Source organism: Sorex araneus, chromosome 5 (genome assembly GCF_027595985.1).
Source record: "Sorex araneus isolate mSorAra2 chromosome 5, mSorAra2.pri, whole genome shotgun sequence".
Lineage (NCBI taxonomy): Eukaryota > Metazoa > Chordata > Mammalia > Eulipotyphla > Soricidae > Sorex > Sorex araneus.
In genome coordinates this window covers 59,586,110-59,594,124 of record NC_073306.1, presented here as the reverse complement: position 1 = coordinate 59,594,124, position 8,015 = coordinate 59,586,110, and the positions used below count along the sequence as shown (strand labels likewise).

Below are 8,015 nucleotides of genomic sequence, written 5' to 3'. Positions count from 1 at the left end.
ATGAAGGTACTGGGTGGCTATCGTGTTCAATCTATAGTTTGCTTTCAACCCGCCTCTCCCATCCTGAACAGATCCTCCACCACAGTTTAGTTGGTGTTCCCTTCTCTAACTGAGCTGCCTTTTCCCCCAGCATGTGAGGCCAGCTTCGAAGTCATGGAGCAAATCTCCTGGTACTTATTACTACTATTCTTGGGTGTTAGTCTCCCATTCTGTTGTTTTATATTCCTTAGATGAGTGCAATTTGTCTATGTCTGTCTCTTTCTTTCTGACTCATTTCACTTAGCATGATGCTTTCCATGTTGATCCACTTATATGCAAAGTTCATGACTTCATCCTTTCTGACAGCTGCATAGTATTCCATTGTGTAGGTGTACCAGAGTTCTTTAACCAGTCATCTGTTCTCGGGCATTCGGGTTTTTTTCCAGATTCTGACTATTGTAAACAGTGCTGCAATGAACATACAGGTGCAGATGTCATTTCGACTATACTTTTTTGCCTCTCCAGGATACATTCCCAGAAGTGGTATCTCTGGGTCAAATGGGAGCTCAATTTCTAATTTTTTGAGAAGCAACCATCTTTTTTTTTTTAATTTATTTTATTGAATCACCAAGTGGAAAGTTACAAAGTTCTCAGGCTTATATCTCAGTTATACAATGCTCAAACACCCATCCCTTCACCAGTGCCCATATTCCACCACCAATGAAAACAAAAACAAAACAAAAAAAAACAGTATACATCCCACCCCTCACCCCCCAACCCCCCCCCGTACGTGACTGATAATTTCACTTCCTTTTCTCTTTACCTTGATTACATTCCAGATTTCATCACACAACTCACTATTGTTGTTGGAGTTTCAAAACAGACTCACTATTTTTGTTGGAATTTATCCCCCAAGAATATAGCTCTATTAACAAGGAAATATTTGATAATAAGTTTTCCACTGATGAGAATGAAGAAATAAAATGTTGCGCGGCCGCGCGGTTTACAATTTCTGTATTCTAGTAATTAAGTCCGGGGAGATTTAAGTTGGAAAATGAGTCATTTCCCTTCCTGGAACAGCATGTAGCAAAAGCTTAGTTCACAGTCTCCATACATGGTTGCAAGCACTTGCTGGAAACCCAAATCCTAAAGCTGTCTCTGGTTCCCGCTCGTTCCACATCCACCGGCTGTGCAGAGGCATGGGCACCTGGGTCGAAACTTGGCCGAGAAGCAACCATCTTTGAAGATACCTGTAGCTTCAATATAGTGGAGGGTTTTGCTGACCTTGTCTTCAATGTACCTTATGAATTGTGGTCTGATGTTGAGGTCTTTAATCCATTTTGATCTACTTTTTTTGCATGGTGTTAGGTCAAGGTCTAAAACCACTTTTTTTTGCATGTGGTTGTCCAGTTATGCCAGCACCATTTGTTGAAGAGGCTTTCCTTGCTCCACTTCACATTTCTTGCTCCCTTATCAAAGATCAGATGATCATGTATTTGGGGTTGTGTGTAAGGATATTCCACCCTGTTCCATTGGTCTGCGGCTCTGCCTTTGTTCCAGTACCATGCTTTTTTAAATGTTACCGTAATCCAGCTCTCACTATTCGCAGATGACATGATTCTATACCTAGAGAATCCTAAAACCTCCAATAAGAAACTCCTAGAAACAATAGACTTGTACAGCAAAGTCGCAAGCTATAAAATCAATACCCAAAAATCCATGGCCTTCTTATACGCAAATAGCGCGGGAGAGGAAAGTGACATAAAAAAAAAATCCCATTAACAATTGTGCCCGAGAAAATCAAGTACCTCAGAATCAGCCTAACTAAGGAGGTAAAGGATCTCTACAAAGAGAACTACAAAACACTACTCCATGAAATAAAAGAGGACACCAGGAAATGGAAACATATTCCCTGCTCATGGATAGGAAGACTTAACATTGTCAAAATGGCAATACTCCCCAAAGCACTATATAAATTCAATGTGATCCCCATAATGATACCCATGAAATTGTTCAAAGAAATGGATCAAACACTCCTGAAATTCGTATGGAACAATAAACGTCCACAAATAGCTCAAGCAATTCTTAGGAAAAAGACGATGGGAGGCTCTGAGAAATTTTTGTTGAAATATTTTAAATACCAACAGAGGTGACTTATACTCTAGTGCTCTCATAATACTTAGAAGGCATTTTTTCCTTCTTTTTTTAACTGAATCACCATGAGATAGTCACAGGCTTTCATGTTTGAGTTACAATCACACAATGATCAAACACCCATCCTTCTACCAGTGCATATCCCCACCATCAATATTCCCAGACCACCCCCCTTTCCCACCATCCCCCTGCCTCCATGTCAGACAATATTCCCCATACTCTCTCTCTACTTTGGGGCATTATGGTTTGCAATACAGATACTGAGAGGTCATCATGGTTGGTCCATTATCTACTTTCAGCACATACCGGAATCACTCAGACTGCATCCTCTCCCTCTCACTCTTTCAAAGGAAGAGAAGAAAGAGCATCAACAGTAAAAGGCAGTTGAAAAAGCAACACACATAACCGGCTTCATGTTCAGGAGAGGATGCTCTGGCTCCTCCTCATGATTTTGGGTGCTCCACGCCATCAGAGAAACTTCTCTGGTAACATTATAGGAATGAACCCTGAAAGTATAATCTTCACCACTTGCCTTTTGAAAGTTGGCTTTACATGGGCCCAAGCGGTAGGGCAAGGGTAAGGCACTTGGGGTCTGGTCAATAGTACAGCAGGGAGGACAAGGCATTTGCCTTACATGCAGCCAACCCAGATTCGATCCTCAGCGTCCCATATGGTTCCCCAAGCACTCCCAGGAGTAATTCCTGAGTTCCAAGCCTGGAGTAACCCGTGAGCATCACCGGATTGACCCAAAAAGAACAAAAAGGGGGGCTAAGGCACTTGCTTGTCATGCAGTCAACCTGAGTTCAATCCCCAGCACCACATACGACTCCCCTAGCACTGAAAGGAGGAGTAACTCCTGAGCACAGAGCCAGGAGTAAGCTCTAAGCACCATCAATTGTGCCCCCAGCCGCCCACCAAAAAGAAATAAATACATAAATACACATGTATATTAAAATATATAAAGTTGGTTTTGCTGCCTTTTCTTACAAGTTGCTCCCATATGGGGCTTTCTCTATAGTTCTGTTGCTAAGGTGTTGTCAGGAGGGAAGAGCTTTGAACTGTCAGAGGCCCAGACTTCATCGTCTTATCACAGTCTTTGTTCCTTTGGAGCTTCTCCTCTCGGGTGGGGCTCCAGTCTTCTCTGGGCCTGCACTGGTGCCATAGAGAGTCTTAATACTAGAGTCTTGAAAGCCCTCCCTCTAAGATCGGATTCAAGGCAAGGTTGCCCGCTTTCACCACTCCTATTCAATATAGTACTGGAAGTCCTGGCCATAGCAGTTAGACAAGAAAAAAATATCAAGGGCATACAGATAGGAAAGGAAGAGATCAAGTTATCACTATTTGCAGATGATATGATACTATGCTTGGAAAACCCTAAAGACTTACAGAAAAACTCCTAGAAACAATAAGTCGATATAGTAAAGTGGCAGGCTACAAAATCAACACCCAAAAGTCCATGGCTTTCTTATATACAAATAATGAAAGAGAAGAAAGAGACATTAAAAAAAAACAATCCCATTCACAATAGTACCTCAGAAAATCAGTACCTTGGAATCAGCTTAACCAAAGAGGTGAAGGACCTATACAAGGAAAATACAAAACACTATTTCAAGAAATAAAGGAGGACACTAGGAAGTGGAGATACATCCACTGCTCATGGATAGAAAGAATTAACATTATCAAAATGGCAATACTGCCCAAAGCACATTACAAATTTAATGCAGTCCCTATCAGGATACCCATGAATTTTTCAAAGAAACAGACAAAACACTCCTGAAATTTATATGGAACAATAAACCCCCACGAATAGCTAAAGCAATCCTTGGAAAAAAGAAGATGGGTGGCATCACCTTCCCCAACTTCAAACTCTACTACAAAGCAGTAGTAATTAAAACAGCATGGTATTGGGATAAAAACTGACCTGCAGACCAATGGAACAGAGTTGAATATCCTGTCACAGACCCCCAAATAAATGGCCACTTAATCTTTGACAAAGGAGCAAGAAATGCAAAGTGGAACAAGGAAAGCCTCTTCAACAAGTAGGTGCTGGGAAAACTGGATAGCTACCTGCAAAAAAATGAACTCTGACCTCTGTCTAATGCCAGGCACAAAAGTCAGATCAAAGTGGATCAAAGATCTCAATATCAGACGTGAATCTATAAGGTTCATAGAAGAAAATGTAGGCAGAACTCTCCATGACATTGAAGCTAAAAGCATCTTTAAGGGGGCTGGAGTGATAGCACAGCGGGTAGGGCGTTTTTGCACACAGCCGACCCGGGTTTGAATCCCAGCATCCCATATGGTCCCCTGAGCACCGCCAGGGGTGGTTCCTGAGTGCACAGCCAGGAGTAACCCCTGTGTATCGCCAGGTGCGACCCAAAAAGCAAAAAAAAAAAAAAGCATCTTTAATGTTGCGTGAACGTTCGTGCAATCGGAGGCGCTGAGATAGGAACGCGGAAGAAATGCATTGATTGGAGGACTAAGGCTCGCTCTGGCTCTCAGCAAAGGCAGAGGGCCTCGTGGACCTCCTTTTATTGATCATGGTACCTCTAAAGGGTGCAATATAGTGAAGTCACCAAAGGCATCAAAAAATGGTACAGGGAGAACATTGAGAAAATGGAAACATTGTTTCCTTGTATGGGTAGGCCTATAGCCTCGGGAAAAGAATGCAGAACTCAGAAGGGAAAGATACAAAACCGAAACTGAAACCTTCTACAGGCACCTGGATTTACATCCCAAAGACAAAGCTGGGCCTGCACCTGAAATCTACAATTTACAATATCAAAGGTCAGGCCTGGCTAACACCATCTGCATGTCAAAGACCAGCCAGGCTTCTGTGAGAGAAGGAAAAACTGCTCTTTTCAGTATTCTGAAATTATTTTTCTGAAGGCAGCTTGAAAGGGGGAAAATGTTCAGCTTCATCCACACCAGTCAGGACACACGAGAAATCTTGCCCATTTTCATGGGTCCCTATGTTCCTGTCCGTAGTACGGTACAGTATACATGGGCTCGCCCTGATAGCTCAGTCCAGCCCCAACATTTAAGGACGAAACAGCACTGACCATGCAAGTGAAAGCAAACATAAACAAATGGGACTACATCGAACTAAGAAGCTTCTGCACTTGAAAAGAAACAGTGACCAAAATACAGAAAGAACCCACAGAATGGGAAAAAATATTTACCCAATACCCATCTCATAAGGGATTAATATCCAGGATATACAATATATCTGTAGAACTGTATAAGAAAAAAACCTCCAACCCCATCAAAAAATGGGGAGAAGAAATGAAAAGAAGTTTCCTCAAAAAAGAAATACAAATGGCCAAAAGGCACATGAAAAAATGCTCCACATCACTAGTCATCAGGGAGATGCAAATCAAAACAACAGTGAGATATCATCTCACACCACAGAGACTGGCACACATTCAAAAAAAACAAAAGCAACCAGTGCTGGCATGGATATGGGGAAAAAGGGATGCTCCTTCACTGTTGGTAGGAATGTCGACTGGTCAGCCATTCTGGAAAACAATATGAACAGTTCTTCAAAAACTAGAAATTAAGCTTCCATATGACCCCACAATACTACTTCTGGGAATATATCCCAAGAATTCAAAAGAGTACAGTAGAAATGACATCTGTACCTATATATTCATTGCAGCACCGTTCACAATAGCCAAATATGGAAACAACCTGAGTGCCCTAAAACAGATGACTGGTTAAAGAAACTTTGGTACATCTACACAATGGAATACTATGCAGCTGTTAGGAGAGATGAAATTATGAAATTTGCTTGTAAATGGATAAACATGGAGAGTATCATGCTAAGTGAAATGAGTCAGAAAGAAAGGGACATACATAGAGGGACTGCACTCATTTGTGGAGTGTGGGGTAGCATCACATGAGGCTGACACCCAAGGATGGTAGATACAAGAGCCACGGGGATTTCCCCATAGCTGGAAGCCTGCTTCATGAGCAGAGAGGATAAGGCAGATGGAATAGAGAAGGGATCACTAAGAAAATGATGGCTAGAGGAACCAGTTGGGATGGGAGATGCATGCGGAAAGTAGATAATGGACCAAACATGATGACTTCTCAGTGTTTGTGTTGCAAGCTATAACGCCCCAAAGTAGAGAGAAAGTATGGGGAATATTGTATGCCTTAGAGGCAGGGAGAGGGTGGGAGAGGGGGGTATACTCGGGATATTGGTGGTGGGGAATGTGCACTGGTGGAGGGATGGGTGTTTGATCATTGTGAGATTGAACCCAAAATATGAAAACTTGTAACTATCTCACGGTGATTCAATAAAATTTTTTTAAAAAATTTTAAAAATAGTAGAGTCTTAGTAACTTCCAGTTTATGTGTTCACAAGGTGGGTCATCTCTATGCTTTTAACTACTTCATAGCTATTGACAGGGTAATTTCTTTAATTACCGATATCAATATCTTATAACCTACTTCTCCCTCTGGGAGAAACTAGCAAGCTACTGAGAGTTTCCTGCCCACATGAGAGACTCGCAAGCTTCCCATGGTGTATCCATATGCCAAAGCCAGTAACAAGCTGGGTCTCACTCCCCTGACCCTGAAAAAGCCTCCAATGCAGCATCTTTGGGAAGGCCGAGTAGAGAGAGGCTTCTAAAATCTCAGGGATAGGATGAATGGAGAGGTTACTGAGACCACTCCAGAAATTCGACGATCAATGGTAATCAAGTCAAATCAAATCAATTTCTTTAAATCATATCTTGGTTTTTGCTATTCCCTGAAAATTCACTGGTTCATTGCTAGTCCCCCTTCTCCTCTCACACCCCCACTACACCACTACACTATATGTCTCTCTGTCTCTCTCTCTGTCTCTATCTCTTTGTCTGTCTGTTTGTCTGTCTGTCTGTCTGTCTCTCTTTCTCTCTCTCTCTCTTCTCTCTCTCTCTGTCTGTCTCTCTCTCTTCTCTCTCTCTCTGTCTCTCTCTCTCTGTCTCTCTCTCTGTCTCTCTCTGTCTCTCTCTGTCTCTCTGTCTCTCTGTCTCTCTCTGTCTCTCTCTCTCTGTCTCTCTCTCTCTCTCTCTCTCTCTCTCTCTCTCTCTCTCTCTCCCCTCCCCCACCCATTTTGGACCACACCTGATGTTCAGCAGCTGCTTTCTGGCTTGACACTAGAGCTTAGCTTGGTGGTGCTCATAGGCCCATGGTTTTTCCAGGATTGAATCCCAGAGCTTCTGCATACAAAGCATGCACTCAGTCCAGTAAAATATCTCTCTGGTCCTTCATCAAGTTTTTGTTTAATGTTTGTTCCAGATTATGACAACACATTTTCTAATTTATTCTCTTATACTTTCTTTTGGACTGGAGCAATAGCACAGTGGGTAGGGCATTTGCTTTGCACCCAGCCAACCCGGGTTTGATTCCTCCGCCCCTCTTGGATAGCCTGGCAAGCTACCGAGAGTATCCCGCCCACACGGCGGAGCCTGGCAAGCTAGCCGTGGTATGTTTGATGTGCCAAAAATAGTAACAACAAGTCTCACAATGGAGACATAACTGGTGCCTGCTTGAGCAAATCCATGAACAATGGGACAGGACAACAATGCTACAACAGTGCTACAGTACTAGATTGTAGCACTGTCATCTGGTTGTTCATCGATTTGCTCGAGCAGGCACCAGTAGCATCTCCATTGTGAGACTTGTTGTTACTCTTTTTGGCATATGGAATACGTCACAGGTAGCTTGCCAGGCTCTGCCATGCGGGCAAGATACTCTTGGTAGCTTGCCAGGCTCTCTGAGAGGGATGGAGGAATCGAACCCGGGTCAGCCGCATGCAAGGCAAATGCCCCTACCCGCTGTGCTATCGCTCCAGTCCTCTACAGTGCTATACTTCCTTTTATTCCACACTAAGG

At 42.8% G+C, this 8,015-nt stretch overlaps 1 non-coding gene across 1 annotated transcript; it reads right to left on the bottom strand.

The window, feature by feature from the left end:
- Positions 1 to 2,443: 2,443 nt before the first annotated feature.
- Positions 2,444 to 2,655, bottom strand: LOC129405179 (small nucleolar RNA U3). The gene has a single exon (XR_008630370.1). It is a non-coding gene; the product is annotated as a small nucleolar RNA U3 (small nucleolar RNA).
- Between the last annotated feature and the right edge of the window lie 5,360 nt (positions 2,656 to 8,015).